A 25251-nucleotide genomic window follows, 5' to 3' on the forward strand; every position below is an offset into this window, starting at 1 on the left:
ACACACAGAAAAATAAATCATAAATCCTTCTTTCAAAATGACACAGGCATGGGTATGTTCCTGGAAGTGCTATTCACATGGAAATATAAAATAAAATCGACCTATGTTCCCCTTAAGTTGATTCAATGTTTTAAAAGTGTTGTACAGGCCGGGCGCGGTGGCTCAAGCCTGTAATCCCAGCACTTTGGGAGGCCGAGATGGGCGGATCACGAGGTCAGGAGATCGAGACCATCCTGGCTAACACGGTGAAACCCCGTCTCTACTAAAAAATACAAAAAAGTAGCCAGGTGAGGTGGCGGGCGCCTGTAGTCCCAGCTACTCGGGAGGCTGAGGCAGGAGAATGGCGTAAACCTGGGAGGTGGAGCTTGCAGTGAGCTGAGATCCGGCCACTGCACCCCAGCCTGGGCGGCAGAGCAAGACTCCGTCTCAAAAAAAAAAAAAAAAAAAAAAAAGTGTTGTACATAAATGCCACAACATCTTACGCAGTCAAAAAAAAAAAAAAAAAAAAAAAATTCATGCCCTTGGCAGCAACAAGGATGGAGCTGCAGGCAACTATGCTAAGCAAACTAAGGCAAGAACAGAAAATCAGATTCCACATGGTCTCATGGGGAAAGTATGTATGGACAACACAATGACTTTGTGATCCCTTTTTTTTTCTCTCTGATGGGACACAGAAATTCCTGCTGACAAAAGCAAATATAAACTTGTGAGACAAACACTTTAGAGCTTCTGCATGGGGGAGAAAACAACGAACCCAAAGAGAAAGCATCTTACCTTGGCGGAAAGGATGATTGGGGTGAAATTAAGGAAAATCATAATTTTGGAAGGGGTTGTTATTGAACATATTCAAGCACTATAGCTACTAAGTGGGGAAAAGTTTAAAAAAATACACAAGCTAAAAATATGCAAAGGACCTGCACAACCTCTTCTGCACAGGACATGAAACTGATTCACAGGTGAAACTAAAGGTTCTCCACATAACTAGTCACTCCAAACATGTAAGTCAGAATCACACTCTGATATCAGATACCATTAAACTCCACTGAGAATGAACATTACCAGAAAAAAGCAATAAAAACTTTGGAAGGTAAAAGCAAGTGTAGGCTTACAGAAAGGGAAACTCTTATACACTATTCATGCCAATGTAAATTAGTGAATATACTGTGAAAAAATGTTGGGATGTTCCTTACACTGTGTATATGCATTTAAAGCAAAGGAAACCAGTACCTTAAGGAGTTATCTGACTTCCCATGTTTCATGGAGCACTATTCACAATATAGAAGATATGGAATCAACCTACCTGTCCATCCACAGATGAAGGGATGAAGAAACTGCAGTATATCTGCACAACGCAATACTCTTCATCCATAACAAAGTAACGTAATTTTCATTTGGAGCCATATGGATGAACCTGGAAAATATGTTACATAAAATAAGCCAGGCATAGAAAGATAAAGACAGATTCATCTCATTTATATAAAATCCAAAAAACTTTGCCTTCAATAAGTAGGAAGTATACAGTAGTGGGTTTCCAAGCAGAAGGGAAGGTGAGGATGAAAGGAATGGTTATGGAAACAAAGTTGCAGTTAGTTGGGAAAATACATTCTTGTTTGTGCTCTATACCACAGCTTGGTGTTTCTGGTTAACAAAATACTAATACTGTATTTTTCAAAAAACCTGGAAGGAAGCAATTTCAATGTTCTCACAAAAGAACAATAATACCTGTATGAGGTAACAGATATGCCAAGTACCCTGATTTGATTACTAAATTACTAAAACTACACACGCATCAAAATGTCCCAGAGAAAATACAGTCCCAGCATACTCTCTTAATTATATACTTTACTATGCACAGAAATGTAATGTGAATACACAATGCTAATGTTCACATGGAAACACAAACGGCCCTGAATGTCTAAGGAATCCTGACAAATAGAAACTAAGTTGGAGGACTCACAACCCCTGATATGCGACTGTGCTCCAGCCTGGGTAAGAGAATGAGACTCTGTCTCAAAAAGATTGCTAAAAATTTTGAGGGAATCATAGAAGTGATAACTACAGGGACTCTGTCACTCAGGCTGGAGTGCAGTGGCATGATCATGACTCACTGCAGTCTTGACCTCCCCAGCACAAGTGATCCTCCCACCTCTTCCTTCTGAATAGCTGGAACTACAGGGCACACACCACCACGCCTGGCTAATTTTTTGAATTTTTTTTGTAGAGATAAAGTTTTGCCATGTTGCCTAGGCTGGTCTCAAATTCTTTGGCTCAAATGAGCTGCCCATCTCGGCCTCTCAAAGTGCTTGAACTACAGGCATGAGTCATCATGCGTGGCAATAAAAAAAAAAAAAAGCATGGCTAAATCAAAGTGAAAAGTTTTTGCAAAAGAAAGGAAACAATGAACCCAAAGAGAAAGGTTGGGACAAGGTTTTGATGAATCACATATTGGCTAAGGGATTGTTATGGAGAATATGCCATATATTAACAATACTAGGTAGCAAGAAAAAAAACAAATGATCCACCCAAAACTGAGCAGAGACCCTGAACAGACATTTCTGCAAAGAGAACATTAAACCACACACGCAAGCTCCCTTCCCCAGGTCAGGTGGCCATGCGTGGAGGGAGAGAATTAGGCAGGCACTTGCTCGGAGTGGAGAAAAGTGACCCCTATGTCCTGACAGCAGGGACAGAGATTTAAAAATTCAGCAGACCAAGCACACTGGCTCACGCCCATAATCCCAGCACTTTGGGAAGCTGAGGCAGGAGGATTGCTTTGAGCTCAGGAGTTCGAGATGAGCCTGGGCAACATGGCAAAACTCCGTCTCTACCAAAAATATTTTTAAAAAAATAGCTGGACATGGTGGCACATGCCCAGCTACTCTGGAGGCTGTGGCTGGAGAATCCCCTGAGCCCAGAAAATGGGGTTTGCAGTGAGCTGAGATCTGCACTGCACTCCAGCCTGGGCAACAGGGCCAGACCCCATCTCCAAAACAAAAAAACACAAACAATTTAAAAATCACCAAACTCTGCAGGTTAAGTTGGATCCTTTCCTTCCATCTAAGGCTTGGATGCAAGACAGCCAAACTGGGGCCTGACCCGGGCCGGGCTTCCCCTTCCTCCCACAGCCAGAGCCTTCCTCTCTCTCCATCTACATGGGGAGTCTCTCTCAGAAACAGCCCTAAAGCCTCCTACACTTTCCAACCTCAAAAGCCCTTAAGGAATGAGTACTACTGTAAAATCAATACTAAGATGGCAAGAGAGAAAAAAGAAAAGGAGTGGGAACCTAGCAGGAATACACACAACATTCCAGAAAATGAAATCTTCTGTACTTACCATGAAGGAAAAATGCCCCCAAAGAAGCTGGGCTGTGGAGAAATCACATCGAAGTTGTCCTCAGCAGTCAGCACCAGGGACAGGAGGCGTTCTTCTTCCCCAGGATGCAGCCTCAAGTTGTCCCAAAGGGGCCATGGCACCTGGTAGCTCCTGAGAACACACGAGCTCTTCTGGTTTAACATAGGCAAGTCAATAAATGTAACACATCACATAAACAGAATTAAAAGCAAAATCACATGGTTATCTTGGTAGACACACAAAAGGCATCTGACAAAATCCAGCCTCCCTTTATGATAAAAACCCTCAGCAAAATATGCATAGAAGGGGCATGCCTTATGGTAATAAAAGCCATCTATGGCAAACCCACAGCCAACATTAATATTAAACAGGGAAAAATTGAAAGCATTTCCTCTGAGAACTGGAACAAGACAAGGATGCCCACTCTCACCACTTCTATTAAACACAGCACTGACAGTCTTAACCAGAGCAATCAAACAAGTAAAAGAAATAAAGACAAATAAAGGGCATCCAGATTGGTAAAGAGGAAGTCAAACTGTTGCTGTTTGCTGATGATATGATCGTATACCTGGAAAACCCTAAACACTCCTCCAAAAAGCTCCTAAAATGATAATTTCAGCAAATTTTCAGGATACAAAATTAATGTACCCAAATAAGTAGGTCTGCTATACACCAACAACATGTACACCAACAACATGCAAGCTGAGAATCAGATCAAGAATTCAACCCTTTTTACAACAGCTGCAAATAAAGAAATAAAACACTCAGGAATATAACTAACCAGAAGGTAAAAAAGCTGTACAAGGAAAACTAAAAAACACTGCTGAAAGAAATCACAGATGACACAAACAAATGGAAACACACCTTATGCTCATGCTCACGGATGGGTAAAATCAATATTGTAAAAATGACCATAATGCCAAAAGCAATTTACAAATTCAAAGCAATTCCCATCAAAATGTCACCATCATTCTTCACAAAACTAGAAAGGATAATTCAAAAATTCATATGGATGCAATAAAGAGCCTGCATAGCCAAAGCAAGACTAAGCAGAAAGAACAAATCTGGAGGCATTACGTTACCTAACTTCAACTCTATACCACAAGGCCATAGTCAGCGAACAGCATGGTACTGGTATAAAAATAGGCATGTAAACCAATAGAACAGAATAGAGAACCCAGAAATAAATCCAAATACTTACAGCCAACTGGTCTTTGACAAAGCACACAAAAACAAAGTGGGGAAAGGACACCCTATTCAACATATGCTGGGATAATTGGCAAGGTACTGCCAAAATATGAAACTGGATCCTTATCTCTTACCTTATACAAAAATCAACTTAAACCTGAGACCTAAAACCATAAAAATTCTAGAAGATAACATTGGAAAAACCCTTCTAGGCATTAGCTTAGGCAAAGATTTCATGACCAAGAACCCAAAAGCAAGTGCGACAACAACAAAATGAAGATAAAAAGGTGAGAATTAAACCAAAAAGTTTCTGCACAGCAGAAGAAACAATTAGCAGAGTAAACAGACAACCCATGGAATGGGAGAAAATCTTCACAATCTATACATCTGACAAGGAACTAATATCCAGAATCCACAACTCAGACAAATTCGCGGGGTGGGGGGGGGGGGGCGGGGGTGGGAACCAAGGCATTCAAATAATGGTCTAAGGACAACTCTCAAAGAAGATATAAAAAATGGCCAACAAACATATGAAAAAATGCTCAACATCACTAATGATCAGGGAAATGTTGAAACCACAATGCTGGGCTGGGCGTGGCGGCTTATGCCTGAAATCCCACCACTTTGGGTGGCCAAGGTGGGTAGATCATGAGGTCAAGAGATCCAGACCATCTTGGTCAAAGTGGTGAAAACCCATCTCCACTAAAAGTACAAAAAATAGTTGGGTGCAGTGGTGGGCACCTGTAGTTTCAGCTACTTGGAAGGCTGAGGCAGGAGAATCACTTGCACCCGGGGGGCGGAAGTTGCAGTGAGCCAAGATCATGCACTGCACTCCAGCCTGGTGACAGAAGGAGACTCCGTCTCAAAAGCAAAAACAAAAATAAAAAAAAACAAAAAACAACGCAATGCCACCTTATTCCTGCAAGAATGTCCATAATCAAAACATCAAAAAATAATAAACACTGGTGGGCATGTGGTGAAAAGGGAACACTTTTACACTGCTGGTGGGAATGTAAACTACTAAAACCACTATGGTAAACAGTGTAGAGCTTTTTTAAAGAACTAAGAGTAGAACTAACATTTAATCCAGCAATTCCATTACTGGGTATCTACCCAGAGGAAAATAAATCATTATATCAAAAAGATACTTGGATATGCACGGTTACAGCAGCACAATTCACAATTGCAAAAATATATAATCAGTCCAAATGTCCATCAATGAGTAGATTAAGTAATTGCGGTATATATAAATATATATTTAGCCATAAAAAGGAACAAAAATAATGGCATTCACAGCAACCTGGATGGGGTCAGAGACTATTATTCTAAGTGAAGTTATGTAAGAATGGAAAACCAAACATTGTACACTCTCGCTCATTAGTGGGAACTAAGTTATGAGGATGCAAAGGCATTAGAATACTACAATGGACCCTGGGGACTTGGGAGAGGAAAAAAAGAGAGGGGGTGAAGGATAAAACACTACAAATTGGATACAGTGTATACTGCACAGGTATTGGGTGCATCAAAATGTCACCAATCACCTCTAAAGAACTTACTCATACTATCAAATACCACCTGTTCCCCCAAAACCTACGGAAATAAAATAAAGAATAATTTTTTGTGTATGCATACTGCGTATTTTTTAACTTTTTTCACAGAGTCACTGGGATATAATTTATATATTATTTAACTCACTCATTTAAAGTATGAAGTTCATTTTTTTTAGCATATTAAGTGGGTGGATAATCAATCACCACAATACAATTTTACAACATTTTTATGCTCCTTAAAAGAAACTTTGCACTCATTGGCAATCTTTCCTTATTTTACCCACTCTTTAAACCCCTCCCACCAGTCCTAGGCAACCAACCATCTACTTCCTAACTAAGGATTTGCCTATTCTGGAAGGATTTGCCTATTCTGGACATTTCATGTAAGTGCAACCATAATAATATATAGTTACGTGACTCACTACTTTCACTTATCATGTTTTCAATGTTCATCCGTTTTGGAGCATGTATTAATAGCTTTTTATTTTTAATTGCCAAATATTATATTTTATGGACAAGCCACATTTTATTAATCTACTCCTCAATTGATGGATATTTCTGTTGTTTCCTGCTTTATGTTGCTATAAATACTTACATGCTACTTTTCTGTAGGCATTTGTTTTCATTTCTTCTTGGTGCATACATAGGAGTGAATTTACTAATTCACGTGGTAATGCTGCATTTAACCCTTTGAAGAACTGTTCTATTTTTCTGCATGTGACTTGCCAATTAACCTGGCATCATATGATGAATGAGGTGTCCTTTCCCCACTTTATGTTTTGTTTGCTTTATCGAAGATCAAGTAGTCTGATGCCTTCAGGTTTGTTCTTTTTGCTCAAGATTGCTTCGGTTTTTCAGTGTCTTTTGTGGTTTTTAAGACTAGTTTTTAAGACATATTTTAAGACTAATTTTTCTATTTCTGTGAAGAATGGCACTGGAATTTGATAGTAGTTGCATTTAATCTGTAGATTGCTTTGGGTAGCATTGAAATTTTGACAATATTAATTTTTGCAATTCATATAGGATGTTTTTCTATTTATGCCACTTTCAATTTCTTTCATGAATGTGCTACAATTTTCAGTATACACGTCTTTCATAACCTTCATTAAAATTACTCCCTAGTCTTTCATTTACTTATCTATTTCTTTTGATACTATTATAAGTAGATTGTATTAATTGATTTTTCATATAATAGTTTTTCATTAGTGCATAGAAACAAGAATACTCTTTGTATAGTTAATTTTGTAACTGTCAACTTTATTGAATGTGTTTTCAGCTTTAATGGGTTTTTTTTTTTTTTTTTTTTGGTGGAGTCTATCATTTTCTCTATGTTAAGATTACACTTTCAGAAAACAGACTCGCCCCTTCCTTTTCTATTTGGATGCCTTTCCTTTCTTTGCCTTGTATAGGTACTCTGTTTGGTCGATTACACATAATGTTTTTAACATTTGTAATTTGACATCAAATCCATCTGCTGTAATACAACGATTGCTACTTTTCAACTTGAAAACCTGGACATTTATCACTACTCTCCCTTTCTCTTGGTCTAGTTCTTATATTTAAAAAAAAAATCAATGTAATCCAGAATAACTATTTTTCTTTAAAACAATTTCAAAAGCATTAAAACATTTTAATCTAACAAGTTTTAAATTTTCTATGTCAATGATTTTAAACTGTGATCTCTCAAAACAAATCCAATACCTTTAGTAAAAAAATTATGTTAATTCCTACACTATCACTGGGTCTAGCCAAGAGTTGACCAAAGGTGATATTAATAGATATGCTTGTTTATTACCTTGTTCTCACAGTTCTAATGTAAGTCTTGAAAATCTAGTAAAAATTTGGAAAGATTATAGTTGCACAAACTCCCTTTCATGAATCACAGTTAATCCAGAATATCATTTCTAAGTTATCATAAAGCCAACAAGTAAATATAGTGTTTAAAAAGAATAATTCTAATTTTAACAAGTATATTCTATAAATGAAACATGTAATTGATAATATTTACTGAATATCACATAATTATATTTATTTACACAGGAATCAAAAGCATATCTATTATGTAACATTTAAATGACTAAAAATACTTGAGATAGCATTGCTACATAAATGCTATATAAATGCTGACAAAAATAAAAATGTCCTTCCTTACATTTGCTTAAATATATTGTGACACATGATAAGTATTTTAAAAATATATCACCAATGGTTGGGTCAAGTGGGCAAAAACGATTCTAAGTATTTAATTGTGGAAAAAAAATTAGTACAGGGGATAGTATTCATGTGATAGAAGGATTTTAAATGGAACCCAGAGATTAGCAGCAGCAGGAAGTTTTAATTACGCACCAAGTGCAGAGTCTAGGATACAAAACAGAACTGTAGATAAAAGTCTGACTCTTTCCAGCATAACTAGGAGACATGGCTAAGCTGTCTGGAGGCCTTACATAGAAATCGGCCCCAAACCAGGTAAACGAAACAATTTTCCAATATCAAAGAATGAATTATGACATTACAACACTTCTAAAATTTAATCTCTGACTTAAATTAGACCAAATGGATAAATTTTGAAGATATTTTTATTTTACCAATGATTTTGACACCGTCTTTATTTCCCAAATACTACTGGAGTTACAAGAAATAAAAGGCATTAGTGCTTCTGTTTTTGTGACAAAATATTTAAGAGCTTTCATTTTCTTTTAAGCCAAGCCATTAGAGCTCCTTCATATATACATCACATACATAACACTTCTCGACAGGAGAAGATCTAGCAGTCGTTAAGTTTTTCTTTCCCATTTTATGAACCCTAACACAACTTCCACAGACCATCTATGAAATGACTACACTTTCTGACTTGTCCTGTATTTCCCTCTTTCATAATTAGTCATTCTACTTTAGAACAAGAATTTACCATACAAGATCCTCTCTCACGTAACATTTCTTTCCTTCATAACTTTCTTAGCATAAATACATCTTCACATCCACAACTTTCTTTAGATCTCTCTCCCCTACTAATTTCTGATGCCCACCCAAACCAAAAAGGTCAGATAATGCAAGGCAAAACAGAGGAGAGCCTTAGATTTTGAGAGGGACCTGCCTGCTTAAAGTTCTTTTTAAAAACAGAGGTTTCTCCTAAAATGGGATTTGTGGCACCTTCTGTTTTTCCTTAAAGAGTCCCAGGCTGTCAGAAATTACCTTAGATACTCTCATGTGGGCATCAAGACAGACTAGGGAAATCATTCAGACAACTGAGCAGAAACAAAAAACTACTATCCCCACTGTAAAGATGGATAAACTGAGGCACCATGCAGTTTAAAAATTCATGTTCACATACAATTACAGGGTCCACAGCTCATTCTCTTACCATCCTGTAATTTTGCAGACTCTATGCCCAGTCACTGATATACCTGTATGATAGCTCATGGCCCACTTAGAGCCTAGAACCTGGGTCTCATTCCTGCTCTACAGCTATATAATTTAACAATTTTCCTCTGAATTTGTTGGATTCTAACCCGGGATATCTCAAATTTTATTAATATTACTGAATCTTAAAAGGGGGCTGTGATGTGTTTAGTCTTTAGAAATATTAAACCTATAAACAAAGGACTATATGAGGTTAATCAGTGTTCAAATTTCTATACGCTTTAAAATATGAATGCAACGTACTGAGAAACACACCTACGAAACTGCACTCAATCAACTTTGGACAAAAGTTTAGATATTGTTTCTTCAATATAAGCTACCTAATGGTATTTATACATATTCTTGCATATATCAACAGTATCTTACATGCTCATAACCTTAAAAATAACTCAAAAGTGTCCAAATCATAGGCCTTACACATTCCTGCGAGCTTGAAAAATGATACAATATAGATTGTCTTTAAAGCAATCAAGAAAATACATAAACTTCTGAAGGAATCAGTAAAAAAATAAATAAATATATAAAGTTCACACCAAAGGTAGTAATACTAGGAATAAAAGAAGGGTCAACACTGCAGCTACTTAAGAGGCAAAAGTTAAAAAAGTCTTGTTTTTGGTTGTGAATATTTGCCTTAAAATATTATACATGGCCGGGCGGGTGGATCACCTGAGGTCAGGTGTTCTAGACCAGCCTGGTGAACATGGTGAAACCCTGTCTCTACTAAAAATACAAAAATTAGTCAGGCATGACAACAGGTGCCTCTAATCCCAGCTACTCGGGGGACCAAGGCAGGATACCGCTTGAACCCAGGAGGTGGGGGTTGCAGTGAGCCGAGATTGCGCCATCCTACTCCAGCCTGGGGGACAAGAGTGAGACTTTGCCTCAAAAGCAACAATAACAACAACCAACACTACACAGGATTCTCCCACATTCCTTTTTCTCTTGCAAAGAGGTGGGGATGAATCAGGTTTGCTCATGCAGCTGACAATACTCTTGAAAATGGTGGCAGAGAGCTGGGCATGGCACCTCACACCTGTAATCCCAGCACTTTGGGAGACTAAGCCAGGTGGATCACCTGAGGTGGGGAGTTCAAGACCCACCTGACCAACATGGGGAAACCTGTTCTCTACTAAAAATACAAAATTAGCCAGGCATGGTGGCGCATGCCTATAATCCCAGCTACATGGAAGGCTGAGGCAGAAGAATCTCTTCAACTCAGGAGGCGGAGTTTGCAGTGAGCCAAGATTGCCCCATTGCACTCCAGCCTGGGCAACAAGAGTGAAACTCCATCAAAAAAAAAGAAGAAGAAGAAGAAAAGGAAAGAAAGGAAAGGAAAGGAAAGGAAAGGAAAGGAAAGGGAAAAGGAAAGAAAAGGAAGGAAAAGAAAAGGAAAAAAAAGAAAAGAAAATGGTAGCAGAGAAATAAAATAAAGTGAAAACAGTTCGCTTAATAATCTAATAAATTAGGACTTACTAGTCCTGTGACTCTTGCAAAGCTCCAGACAACTATGTGAGAGAGATGAAATGGCTCTTTGCTACCAATATTTTATGTGATGCTTCGTTTTTTGAAACCTTGAATACCTACTTACAATACATTAGCCCATTTATGCCAGAGGTTCCAATTTTTTGAATTTTTGCATGAGTGAAAAATCAGACCTTGTTGATTACCTTGAGCAGTAGGATATAAGTAACTTCCTCATGCTTACCATTCCAATGATGGAACACTAGGCGTAAGTGGGTCAACACAATCATGAAAGCATAGGTATACAAATAACTAATTATACAACAGATTTTTTTCCTAATCTCTAAAACACAGTAAGGGACCAGTTATTTTAAAAATACAACACAGTGACAACTAGTTTCTTTTTAACTCAGTTTTGGTTTGTCGTTTGTTATGGCCATTGCTGGGCATAAAGAAAACAGAGAAGAAGAAACAAGAATAGAAACACGAAATAGAAGCAGCAGCAAAAGAAAATGAAGAGGAACAAGATGAAAAGAAGAAAATACAGGCTAGAAGAAAAAAAGAACAGGTGTGGGAATCAGAAGGCCTATTACAAAACCTTTTATTCCCTCTCCAATTCATGAAAATGTCCAAGACCATCACAACAACAAAGAAGCAAAAAAGATACACAAATAGTCACCCCCTAAATTTTGTTAAGAATGAGATAATGCTGCCACTCGCCTAGCTCAGTCACCAGCAGGAGGAGGGCACTCTCCAGAGATTGCAGGAGGAGGAGGAGGACTCCTCCTTTCCCTAGGTGCACCTCCACCACTGCCACCAAGGCCAGCGGTACAGCACCCCCAGGTTCCTCCCCACCCCAGGTCAGGCTGGGCCCTGCAGCACTCCTATTCCCCCTTCCCGGCTCCCAGACTTGCTGCTGCTACCACCACTAGCACCGATGCCAATACAACCACTGTCACCCTCAATGCAGCAGCCCACCCTACAAGGTTCCTAATACTTTGCCCCCGCAGGCATCCTCCTACCACTCCAGTCGAGTTGCAGTCTCCGTCCCTGCCACCAATCACGCTTGAGGTGAGCTGCAGAGCCACGCTATATGAAAGGCTCCAGTGTAGCACAGGTGACTTCTCCTCCTCCTCCAGCCTGGCTTGGAGCAGCTGGGCAGGCAAAGCCAGAAAAGCCTAGAATGGGACGCAGGGAGTGGTGGTGTTAGTGCCTCACCTTGTCATGCTGGCAACTGGATGGCAGGTACCAGTTTCAGTGAAGGCACTCACACCCATCCTCCAAAGTCCAGCCTATCCTTCTAGCAAAAGCTGGCCAGGAACTGGGGCCTGGGACGGGTGTGAGTGCCTTTGCTGAAACCGGCCCCTGACCAGGTGCAGCTGGACAGAAATTGCTGGACCCACCAGGCTGCGCTCCTTGCGAAGCAGGAGTGGGAGAAACTCAGACCCAACCAGCCTTCCCCACCCAAGTTCTGGTTCCCGTTCCTGACACCTCTACCTACAGTGCCCTGTCCTCACAGTTCCCCGTGATACCTACTAATCCCTACCCGGTAATCCCAGGTGGTCTCTGCAACACAGAGCCTGGGGCACGGGCTAGGGAACCACAATAGGTGTGGATGCCCTACCCTGCTCAAGATTGCAGGAACAGGAGGAGATCACCTTCCAGAGTTCAGAGTCCAGCAAGAGGAGAATGCTCACCGAAAAGAAGAACGAGGCCACTGCTGACACTGTCACTGCCACCTCCACAGCCCACCAACACCGCTGGCAGTGTAACTTCTGATAGCATCCCTAACCTGCTCCCTGCTGCTGGCAGTGAAGCCCCCAGATAACACACCCAACACACCCCGTGCCAGCTGCAGGCAATGTAACCCCGATATACCCCCAAAACAGCCCCTCATAGGCAGTGTAGCACCTGATAGTGCCCACAATCTGACCCAGCCATGGGTGTTGCTGCATAGATAGTGCCCCAATACCACCCCACCCCGCCCCGCCATGAGCAGTGCAGCTCCTGATAGCTCACCACAAGTAAGGACAGAGCAGTACCTGACAATGCCCCTAAACCACCCCCCACTGCCAACATTGCACCTCCAGATAACCACCCAACCCGCCCCCTGTCGTGGGCAGTACAGCAAAAAACAGCACCCCAACCCGTCCCCAGCCACTGGCAGTACACCTTAGTATACACAACTCACCTCCCCCAAGCACCTCCGCCACACCGTGGGCAATGTGGCCCCTGATAGCCAGCCAACCCACTCCACCACCAGCAATGCAACCCCACAGAGTGCCCCCAACCAATCCCCTGCCACAGGCAATGCAGCCTCGGGCAGTGGGCCCCAATAGGGCATCCAACCCCTGCCCCCAGAAGTGGACAGTGCAGCCCCGGATAACTCACCTACCCCATGACATTTCTACCACTCTGGCCGAGCTGCAATGTCCGAAGTCACCACAAACCGCAGGCAGGCGAGCCGCGGGGGCGTAGCCTCCAGCATCGGTCAGTGCCTCTCCCTTCTACTCGTCTTCCCGCCCGGCAGGAAAAGCTCCCGCTGCTGACTGACTTCCAACCGCTCTGTCGCCACCACCAACCGCAGCGCTGGCTCCAATTCGCAGAAGCGTTGGCTCCTCCTAGTTCCCTAAACCAAGGTCTGAACGCCGACACTGAACAGCCTGTAATGACCTGACGCCACCTCAGCATGCTTTATATACTGATGTTACACCACACGCAGTTCCTGGACTACATGGTCTGATTGGATGGAAGAAAAACCTCCAGGCCTACTCTGATTGGACTTTATTTTCATGCTGTGATTGGTTGTCTTAAGACTTGCTCTCACCCAATAAGAACATGATAATAAAGTCCAATCCGAGTAACCCTGGAGGTTTTTTCATGTCCAATCAGAACACGCCGTCCAGGAATCCTCATGTATATAAGCTCAGTATATGCGTGATGCTGAAGGGAAGTGAGGCCCTTCCAGGTTCCCATACTTTCCTGTAGAGCTGCTTAGTGCCTGCCTGGCTTAGAGGATCGGGAATGGGTAATTACCGGTAGTTTGCTGGAGGCTGGAGCCCTGGCATAGCAGCTCGATTCGCTGCTGTTGGTGGTGGTGGCAACTGAGACAGCAGCGCGGCTGGAGCAATAGGAGGAGGAAAATAGCTTTGGGATAGATGGAGGGAGGTCAAGAGAGTAGTTAGTGCGAAAGGGAAAAGAGGATAGCGAGCAGGAGAAAATGTTGCAAAAAGACCGTGGGGAAAAGATGGTGCGAAAAAAGTTTTTGGATAGATTGGGGGGAAACAGCGTGGGCAGCGGGAGGGAGGGAAGGTTTTGCCGAAAGACGGTGGGTAAAAGTTTATGGGTAGATGGAGAGAGAAAAGAGGATGGCAAGAGGGAGGAGGAAAGACGGTGGTGGTGGGTGGAAACGGGGGCGAGCAGTAGGGAGAGACGGTTTTGTGAAAAGACAGTGGGGAGAAAAGTTTTTGGGTAGATAGAGGGGGAAAAGAGGGTAACAAGTGCGGGAAGGAAAAAGAGGTTAGCCAGCGGGAGGAAAACAAGATTTCACGAAAAGACAGTGGGCAGAAAAGACAGACGCTGAAGAAAGAAAAGATGGTGGGTAAAAAGAGTTTGGGTAGATGGAGGGGGGAAAGAGGGTGATGAGGAGCAGAAAAGAGGGTGGCTAGAGGGAGCGGGGAAAGAGGGTTGGGGAAAATAGTTTGGGGTAGATAGAGGGCAAAAAAGAGTGGCAGGCAGGATAGGGCAAAGAAGAGTACGAGTGGGAAGGGGGAAGACTTTGTGAAAAGATGGTGGGGAAAATTTGGGGGGATATATGGAGGGGAAAAAGGAGGTGAGCAGGAGTGGGGAGTAGGCTTTGCGAAAAGACGGTGGGGAAATGTTTTTAGGTAGTTGAAGAAGGCAAAGAGGGTGGCAAGGAGGAGCGGGGGGAAATACGATGAGGAAAACAGTTTTGGGGTAGATGAAAGGGGAAAAGAGGGTGGTAAGCAGCAGAAGTGGGGAGAAGGCTTTGGGAAAAGATGGGGGAAATGTATTTGCTTAGATGAAGGAGCAAAAGAGGTTGAAGAGAGTGGGACAGGGAAAACGAAGGTGGCCAGGGAGAAGGGGAAAAGACGGTGGGAAAAAGCAGTCAGGAGAGTGTTTGGGTAGATGGATGGGGAAAAGGGTGGTGAACGGGAGAGTAGAGAAGGGTGTGCGAAATGACGGTGAGGAAAAAATGGTAAGGAAAAAGTTTTCGGGTAGATGGAGGAAGAAAAAGAGTGGCGAGAGGGAGGAGGCCAAAGGCAGTCGGGAAAAGAAGGTGGGGAAATAATGGTGGGAGACAAAGGTTTGGGGTAGAAATTTTTTTAAATCAGATGATTTGTATTTTTGCTTTTGAGTAGTTTGAGTTCTTTATATATTTTGTGTCTTAACCCCCTTGACTGATGCATAGTTTGCAAATACCTTCTTCTTTTCTCTGGGTTGTTGCTTCTACTGATTGCTTCCTCTGCTTTGCAGAAGCTTTTAAGTTTAATGTAATTACAACTTTGCTTTCGTTGCTTGTGCTTTTGACAAGTTTAATGTAAATACATCTTTGCTTTTGTTGCTTGTGCTTTTGATGTCTATTAGAAAATTCCTTGTCCTAACCGATTTTATGAAGCATTTATCCTATGTTTTCTTCTCTAGTAGTTTCATAGTTTCAGGTCCTACATTTAAATTTTTATTTTGAGTAGACTTTTGTATGTGCTAAGATAACAGCCTAGATGTATTCTTGTACATGTGGGTGTTGGGTTTTCCTAGCACAGTTTATTGAAGAGATTGTCCTTCCCGAATGTGTGTTCTTGGTGTTTTTGTTAAAAATGAGTTGACTGTAAATGAGTGAATTTATTTCTGATTTCCCTATTCTATTTCATTTGTCTATGTCTGTCATGCCTTTGTTTCTCTATCTCTCCCCCGCCCCCTTTTTAGATCATACCATGCTGTTTTGATAGTACCTACCTTACTATAGATTTGTAATATATTTTGAAATCAGGTTGTGTTATGACTAGCTTTTCTTTTTATTCCAGATTCTTTGATCTATTTGAAGTATTTTGCATTTCCATGTGAATTTTAGGAATTTTTTTTCTGTATGAAGAATGTCTTGTAATTTAACATGGATTGTATTGATTGTGTACATCACATTGGGTGATACAGATATTTCAACAATATTCTTCTAGTGCATGGACATGGAATATCTTTTCATTTACTTGTGTCTGCTTTAATATCTTTCATCTATGCTTTATAGTTTTCATTGTGGATCTTTTGTCTTTTTGGTTACGTTTATCCCTAGATATCATTTTATCAGCAATGAAATAGATTTCATGATTTCTTTCTTAGGTATTTCACTATTGGTACATGAGTGTGCTACTCATTTTTATATGTTGATATTGTATCTTGCAACTTGACTAAACTTATTATTTCTAGTAGGTTTTTTTGTGGAATCTTTAGGGTTCTCTTTCTACATATGATCATGTCCCTTGCAAACAAAGACAGTTTGATTTCCTTTTTTTCCAATTTGGGTGTCTTTCATTGCATTCTGCTATCTAATTGCTCTACCTAAGACTCAGTACTATGATGAATAAAAGTGGTGTAAAAGTAACCACACTTGTTCCAAATCTTAGAGGAAGCGCTTTTAACTTTTCCCCATTGATTATGATGTTAGCTGTGGGTTTGTTATATATGGCCTTTATTGCACTGACATATGTTCCTTCTATACTCATGTTGTTCAGTTTTTGTCACGAAGGAATGATTTTTTTTTTCAGCATTTACTGAAGTGATTATATGGTGTGTGTTATTGATTCACTGAATGTGATGTTGCACATTTATTTATTTGGGTTTATTGAATCATCCTCATATTCCTGGAATGAATTCCACTTGATCATGGCGGATCATCTTTTTATGTGTTGTCAAATGCAATTTTCAAGTATTTTGTTGAGGACTTTTTGCGTCTGTGTTCATCAGGGATATTTGCCTATGGTTTTCTTTTTGTGTTGTGTCCTGGTTTGGTTTTTGTACCAGGGTCATGCTGTCCTCATAGAACAAGTTTTGAAGCCTTCATTCCTCTTCATTTTTTTGAGGAATATTTTGAGTAAAATTGGTATTAGCTCTTTTAAACATGTTTGGTAGAATTCAGCAGTAAAACCATGATTATTGTGTTTTTCTTTGATGGAAGACTTTTTATTACTGATTTAATTGCATGACTCATTATTGTTCTGTTCAGGTTTTTTATTTCTTCATCATTCTATCTTGGGAATTTGTTATGTGTCCAGAAATTTATTCATTTCACCTAGATTTTTCAATTTGTTTTTATATAGGTGTTTTTAATAATCTCTTACCATCCTTCGTATTTCTGTGTTATCAGTTGTAATGTCTCCTTTTTCAGCTATGATTTTATTTGTTTCCTTTTTCTTTTCCTTAGTCTAGTTAAAGCTTGTCAGTTTTGATTTTTTTTCTTAAAAATTCCAGTTCTTTGTTCCATTGATTGTTTGTATTTTTTGTTTCTATTTTTAAATTTTCCTCTTTAATCTTCATGATATTTTTTCTACTAAATTTAGCGTTCCATTTTTCTTGTTTTTCTCATTACTTCAGGTGTACTGTCAGGTTGACTATTTGAGATCTTTCTACTTTTCTGATGTAGGCATTTATAGCTATGCACTTTTCCTCTTACAACTGCCTTTGCTGCATCCCACAGGAATTTTTATGTTTTGTTTCCATTCTTATTTGTTTCAATAAATTTTTAATTATTTTATTTATTTATTTATTTATTTATTTATTTATTTATTTATTGGTTGTTCATGAGCATGTGTTTTAATTTCCATATATTTGTACAGTTTTTAAAGTTCCTCCTGTTACTGATTTCTAGTACTATTTCACTGTGGTCAGAAAAGATACTTGATATGATTTCAGTTGTTAAAAATGTGTTGTGACTTGTTTTTTGGCCTAACACATAGTCTGTCTTGGAGAATAATCCATGTGCTACTCAGTGGAATGTGCATTGTGCAGTTGTGGAGTGGAGAGCTGTGTAAATATTAGGTCCATTTGGAATAGAGTACAGTTTAACTGATGATGTTTTGTTGTCTGGATGATCTGTCCATTGATGATAGTGGGGTGTTGGTTATAGTGGAGCATTGAGGTATTCTATTACTGTATTGCAGTCCATCTGTCTTGTAAGGTTTGTTGATACTTGCTTCTGTGTTTAGTGCTTGAGTGCTGGTTGCATATGCACTTATAATTGTTATGCTGCTGTTTACTTCTTTCTGACTATATGATTATCTTCATTTTTTTTCCTTTTTTGACTGAAAGTCTGTTTTATGTAAGTAGAGCTACTCCTGCTTTTTCTTTTTCCATTGGTGTGGGATATCTTGTATCATCCCTTCACTTTCAGTCTATATATTATTTATGTCTTTACGGGTGAACTGAGTTTCTTGTAGGTAGTGTATAATTGGGTCTTATTTTTTAATCCATTCAGCCCCTCAGTCTTAGAGAATTTAATTCATTTATATTCAAGGCTATTACTAACAGGTAAAAACACACTACTGCCATTTTTTACTTGTTTTCTGGTTGTTTTGCTACTCTCTCTTTTTTCTTTTGTTCTTTCTCCCTTCCTCTTTCTCTTCTCTCTGATCTCTCTCTTTCTTTCTTCCTTTCTTTTCTTTCCTCCTTCCATTCCTTCCTGTCTTTATTTGTAGTGAGGTAATTTTTTCTGGCAGTGTGTTTTAATTCCTTGCTTTTAATTTTTAAGGTGTCTGTTATCGATTTTGTTTTCTGGTTACCATGAGGCTAAACAACATAATTATAACAAGTTATTTTAAACTGAAGAAAACTTAACTTTGATTGGTCTCAGCTACTCAGGAGGCTCAGATGGGAGGATTGCTTCACACTAGGAGGCCGAGGTTGCAGTGAGTTGAGATCGTGCCACTGCACTCTCCAGCCTGTGTGACAGAGTGAGACCTTGTCTCATAAAATAAATAAATAAAAATGCAATAGCTTATAATGAATTCTGATTGTAAATTTTCAGATGATGATTGATAAAGTATAGAAAAGAAAGTGGAAATCATTCGTAATCTCATTACCCAAAGATAACTACTACTAATGTTTTGGTACATATGCTTCCTAATTCATAACCCTCTCTCCCTCACACACACACACACAAATGTACGCATACAATAGATACATTTTACACACAAATATAATTTTATTGTAGCATTTTAAGAAAAACAGCTTTGTAATTTTTTATTTAAAATATTGTGAATATCTTTTGTGAATAATATTCATATAAAATATTATACATCTTAGGCCAGGTGCGGTGGCTCATGCTTGCAATCCCAGCACTTTGGGAGGCCGAGGTGGGTGGATCATGAGGTCAGGAGATCAAGACCATCCTGGCTAACACAGCAAAAACCTGTCTCCCCTTAAAAAAAAAAACCAGCCGGACATGGTGGCACACGCCTGTAGTCCCAGCTACTCGGGAGGCTGAGGCAAGAGAATCACTTGAACCTGGGAGGTAGAGGTTACAGTGAGCCAAGTTCGTGCCACTGGACTCCAGCATGGGCGAAAGAGCAAGACTCTGTCTCAAAAATATATATATGTTATACATCTTAGTTTTAAGATTGTGGTTTCTGCTCTTTGGGGTGGCAGGTACACTTCTTGCTAAAATGAATCATCTCAGTGTCTTTGATTTACCTTCTCTCCCCTAGGCTATTGCTTTTGGAAGGGGGCCCTGGATCTCCCTCCTGTTTACTTGGGGGCAAACATAGTATCATGGGGTTATGAAAACGTTGCCTGCGCCACATAGCAACCCTGGCTCCAGTTCTGAAAATAAAGGTAACGTAGGAGTTTTTGCTGATTAATACTAAAATGTAAATAAAGTGGTTTTAGATCATTGTAGCAAATGATTTAGATATAACTCTGTGTTCATTTTAATTAAGAGCTCAGGATTTCTTCACGGTATGTTCATTGCCTGCTTTATCAGTAAAAGTATAGTAGAGATGGGGTTTCACCATGTTTCTCAGGGGTCTCGAACTCCTGACCTCAGTGATCCACCCTCCTCAGCCTCCCAGAGTACTAGGATTACAGATGTGAGCCACCACACCCAGCTGTCACCTTCTTACTTAGATGGAGTCTTGTGTGAAACACACCATGGAACTCATGTTCACTTACAACTGTGAAAGGCTGACCACCTTGTGTGACGAGATTGGAGCCTGTCTGCCACACCTCCCTGTGTGTCTCCGCATGTCCTCAGGCCTGCTGGCGGGGCGGGAGCTCCCTTGTCCTCTTATACAGAGGAAGGACGTGGCATGTGTTGAGAGCCAGCCTGGAGGTGGTACATAGTAACTGCCCAGCCAGTGGAACCCAGCAGGAAAGTGAGAACTGTTCTTTTCCATCCTTTTTTTTTTGTTGTTGTTGTTGTTGTTGTTGATACAGAGTCTCACTCTGTTGCCTAGGCTGGAGTGCAGTGGCATGATCTTGGCTCACTGCAACCCCTGCCTACTGGGTCCAAGTGATTCTTTTGCCTCAGCCTCCCAAGGAGCTGGGATTACAGGCGCCCACCACCATGACCGGCTAATTTTTATATTTTAGTAGAGACAGGGTTTCACCATGTTTTCCAGGTAGGTCTCGAACTCCTGGCCTTAAGAGAGCTTACCACCTTGGCCTGCCAAAGTGCTGAGATTACAGGCATGATCCATCACGCCCAGTCTAGAACTTACTTTTCCCTTTTCTCTTCCTTTTCTTTACTTTTCTTTCTAAATTTGACACAGAGTCTTGTTCTGTCACCCAGGCTGGAGTGTAGTGGTGTGATCGCGGCTCACTGCAACATCCACCTCCCCGGGCTCAAGCAATTCTCCTGCCTTAGCCTCCCGAGTAGCTGGGACTGCAGGTATGTGCCACTATGCCCAGCTAATTTTTCTTTGTATTTTTAGTAGAGACAGGCCAGGCTAGTCTTTAACTCCAGACCTCAACTGATCCACCTGCCTCGGCTTCCCACAGTGCTGGGACTCCAAGCAGGAGCCACTGTGCCTGGCCGAACTTCCCTTTTCTTTCCATTTCTTGGTATTTGGAAAGTGAGCAGCCATGGAACAGCCGGTGTTTTCAGCTGGTGCAGACCCATCTGGTATGCTCGTAAGGCTTCTAGCTGAAGGAAGTGTCCACCCTGCAGTCTCGCTGGCATCCCATCACCTTCCAGAAGCAGGACGCCAGCTGTGTGTGCTCTTGGCCCACACTGAGCCTGTGCTCGGGGTGCTTCTCTTGCCAGTTTCCCCACCCCTTGTTTTGGGTGAGGTCCTTGCCCGGCTGGCATGGGAAACAGGATGGGGAGTGGTCACCACTGTGGTTTGTTGCAGAGTGAGTTTTGTGGATGCCCTGCCTAGGCCTGGCTCCCATGTTTCTCCCACTTGGCTGCAGCTCCAGCCCTGCCCCGTCTCGCATAGCTTCCTGCCCAGCCCCGCACGGCAGCCTTCCCAGCACCCAGAAACGGCACAGACCCCACAGAACTCCAGTGTCCCCTCCCCTAGACCTTTACATACACCTGGTAAGTTGGGCCTGGGCCCCATCGTGTGAGCTGTATGTGGCCTGGTGGGTTGAGGTGCTAAGGTCACCTCAAATTACAAAATTTTGTAACAATATTGTTTTTTCAGTTTTTAAAACTATGATCTTTCTTAAATATTCTGTAATACCAATGCTTTTGATGAATGAATTAATCATGGACACCTGCTTAGAAGACAAAAATATATACAGAATTTTGTGGTCTACTTCCTCAATTATATAAATCATTACATTTTAATAAGCATGAAGTCACCACGCTGAGGAAAATGTAAATGTGTAAACCTGAAGTTTGCCATTATCTTATAGGAATGGGTGTGCTCAGTTACTTGGCAGCTGAATTAAACCTTACTCTAGAGCAGCGCTCTCCACTACTAATATAATGAGAATCCCGTATGTTATTTAAAGTTTTCCAGTTACTACATTAAAGAGTAAAGAGATGCAGGTAAAATTAATTGTATCAATGTTTTATTTAACCGGGTGTATATTATCTATAATTTTAACATGTAATCAATATAAAAGTTATTAATGATGTATTTCATTCTTTTTTTCCATAAAGTCTTCCGAACTTTGGTGTGTCTTTTAGCCTTACGGCACATCTCGATTTGAACAAGCCACACTTAAAGTGCTCAATAGCCGTGTGTGGCTGGCTAGTGGCTACCATGTTAGACAGTGCAGCTCTAGAGTGGGGATCAGGTAACTTTTCTCTAAAAAGCCAGATAGTAAATATGTTAGGCTCTGTGGGTCATACAGTTTCTGTCATAACCATTCAGTTCTGCCTTTGGAGCATGAAAGTGGCCATAGACAATATGTGAATGAACAGTTGTGGCTGTGTTTAACTAAAACTTTATATTTACAATAGCAAGTGATAGGCTGGATTTGGCCTGTGGATGGCAGCTTGCAGACCCCACTGTGGAGCACTAGGTTTATAGGCAGTCTCTGCTGTGCATGTGGTTTGTTGTTTCTTATGTCAACTGCAAGGATGAGACACATGGATACACTGGGTGTTTAATGAAACATAGGGGGCTTATAAATACTTGCTTTTTTTCTATAACCTATAGACTTATTTCCTTTGATTATAATGCTGTCAACACTTTGATAACTATTTCACTAAAACCCTACAGGGAAACTAAGCTTCTCTCAACTTGTATTCATTATGGTAGAATGTCATTATTATGTCTGACTATATCTGCATTCGGTTATTGATGATGCTAGTAACAATGAACTTTGCGTTGCTGCAGCTCACAAATGCTTTTTTACATCTGCAAGAAATTAACTAGTCATCAAACGCTTAGTAGCACAGAAATTCTCGAGTGGTTGCGGGAAATTTTGATCTGCAGGAATAAATTTCTTCTTAAAAATAAGGTAAGCAAAATGACATCTTTAAAAAATGGAAGAATATTTGGAATGGTAACGGGGAGAGATTAAAAAGTGTTTTCTAGCTAAATTAGTTTCTATTTCAGCTTCTCCTTTCTCCCAAGGTTCTCAAAAGGATACATATGTGCAGAGGACAATGGCTGGCAAATCAACATTTTAAAAGTTATTCAGAGGCTGTGGCCTTAAAACCACACTGTTGATGAATTCTAGTTCTAGTTGAGTTAAATAGGTCTCTGTGGGGCAGGCCTAGGAAAAGTGGGGACTGCTATATCCAAAGTAGCTTGAGGAGCATATTCCATCTTTACTCTCAAGTTCATACAGAAGACATAATTCATCCATTGAATTTGATTTAACATGTAGCTTCTATAATGAAGAATTCTGTTATGGCATAGATTTAGGAGTACTTGATTTAATGAGTTTTTGTCCATTTCTAGAATCATAGCTCTGAGAAATTGTAAAGGCCTAGATGTCATGGCTAGACTAGTCCAGAGAATTATCTATCAAGAAGGAAAAGGGAAAATGTTGAGGGTCCTCAATCTAGATTTATTTCTATTCCTCCAATAAGGGTTTCACCTCTTGAAAATATCAGGAGACTTCTTCGTTGGGGTGGAGTGAAATTTTTGAGATTCTGAACTATTGAAACATAGGTTGTGGAGGATAGAGAAGAACCTTAAATTTTTTTTTTAACAAATAGTTTCTATAGTTAATAAATTTAGGGATTCTCTTATGGCCTAGTTTTGGGAGTGCCTGATTCAATGAGTTTTTAATCTGGTACTAGCGGCATAGCTGTGAAAAACCTTAAATGTATGAAACTCATATCCTTTTTGTTATTATACTGCTTGTGGTTAATAAATTGTCTCTGTTTAGAAATAGCTTAATGGTGAAGTGGTTTTATTCACATCTGGCCTATTTGATGTGTTAATGTAGCAAAATTTGGCATTATTCCAAAGATACAGAAAGAGACTAGACTTCAGACTTTCATGCCCTTGCCTATGGTGTAATCTCCAGAATATGAGTATGAGGAATCCACTAATGAATTCCTAGTGCCCTGGTCAGCACAGTCACTCTTGTGACATACTGGGTGTATATACCAGGGTTAATTACTGGTCCAGAATAACTTAATCTCAAGAGTTAATTTCTAGTTATCCCAACATGGCACAGGATAAAATCTTATAGAAAAAAAAATCTTTGTCATTGAGATTGAATCATAGTTTTCACATAGTAGATTTACGTTCATGTTTTACTTATATTTGTGTTAGGCTTAATTTATATTTGTAGAATCTACTGTTTCTGATGATTTAGAGAATGGATGGGAAACTGAAAGAAATTTTAAAGACATTAAGTAAACATTAATTGTTCTAATGGGTTTCTAGTGAATCTCCTTCAAGGTGGGGCATAGGGACTGAGAGGAGAGGTTTTCTAGGAGAGTCTCAAACAGGAAGACAAGTCAAACAAGTTTTTATTCCTCTTGGTGGTCAGTGCTTCAGTAAAGCTTATTTATTTCTTTTTTTCTAGCAGGCAGATAGAAGTTCCCGTCACTTTCTCCTTTTTCATGGAGTAGGATGTGATATTCTGTCTAGTGGAAATACCAGTCAAATGTCCATAGATCATGAAGAGTTACTACATACTCCTAGAGACTCTCTCCAGAAGGGAAAAGGGAACTCCTCCATGGTCAGCTTCTTTTGTAATTTTCTTGTATTATCTTGTGTGTTCTATTTGTTTTCTGAATGAACTTTGGTAAATTTCATCTAGGTAATATAGTGTAATAGTGAAAAACTGATTAGACTCCCGTTCTATCACTGCTCTTTGTAGAACTTTGGGCAAGTTCTTAACATCCTTGTTCCTCAGTTCCTCGACTTTAAAATGGGGGCAATAATAATTCCTGCCCCAGAGTTGTTGTGAGGGTTAAATAAAAGGATGTGTAAATAGCACTTGACACAAGCTGTATCTGATAACTATAATTATTATAAACCTCCACCCCATAAGAAACCATGCATACCACAGAAGTATAGAATTTGTATCACCTAACGAAGATACAGATTTACAGGGATAAAAACAAAGAATATTGCTTCATGTTAAAGATAAGTGTGTCTCCTATCACAGGTGGGAATTGAATAATGAGAACACATGGACACAGGAAGGGGAACATCCCACACCAGGGCCTGTTGTGGGATGGGGGGAGGAGGGAGGGATAGCATTAGGAGATATACCTAATGTAAATGACTAGTTAATGGGTGCAGCACACCAACATGGCACATGTATACATATGTAACAAACCTGCACATTGTGCACGTGTACTCTAGAACATAAAGTATAATGATAATAAAAAAGATAAGTGTTTCTGTGT

General features: G+C 40.2%; 2 long non-coding RNA genes across 4 annotated transcripts; one reads left to right on the top strand and one right to left on the bottom strand.

Annotated features, from left to right (window-relative positions):
• Positions 1 to 1306: 1306 nt before the first annotated feature.
• LOC139361336 (uncharacterized) lies at positions 1307 to 13610 on the bottom strand. Its single transcript, XR_011618895.1, has 4 exons — positions 13362 to 13610; positions 11993 to 12148; positions 3334 to 3483; positions 1307 to 1411 (listed from the first exon to the last, which is right to left on the bottom strand). It is a non-coding gene; the product is annotated as an uncharacterized lncRNA (long non-coding RNA).
• A 308-nt stretch (positions 13611 to 13918) lies between these two features.
• LOC139361346 (uncharacterized) lies at positions 13919 to 24591 on the top strand. 3 transcript variants are annotated; one of them, XR_011618903.1, is made up of 6 exons: positions 13919 to 13998; positions 19685 to 19811; positions 20767 to 20865; positions 21837 to 21972; positions 22769 to 22892; positions 24420 to 24591. It is a non-coding gene; the product is annotated as an uncharacterized lncRNA (long non-coding RNA). The 3 variants fall into 3 exon arrangements; XR_011618901.1 differs by lacking the exon at positions 21837 to 21972; XR_011618902.1 differs by lacking the exons at positions 13919 to 13998; positions 21837 to 21972 and adding an exon at positions 14498 to 14567.
• Positions 24592 to 25251: the final 660 nt, after the last annotated feature.

This window comes from Macaca nemestrina, unplaced genomic scaffold, assembly GCF_043159975.1.
Source record: "Macaca nemestrina isolate mMacNem1 unplaced genomic scaffold, mMacNem.hap1 Scaffold_44, whole genome shotgun sequence".
NCBI classification, from domain to species: Eukaryota; Metazoa; Chordata; class Mammalia; order Primates; family Cercopithecidae; genus Macaca; species Macaca nemestrina.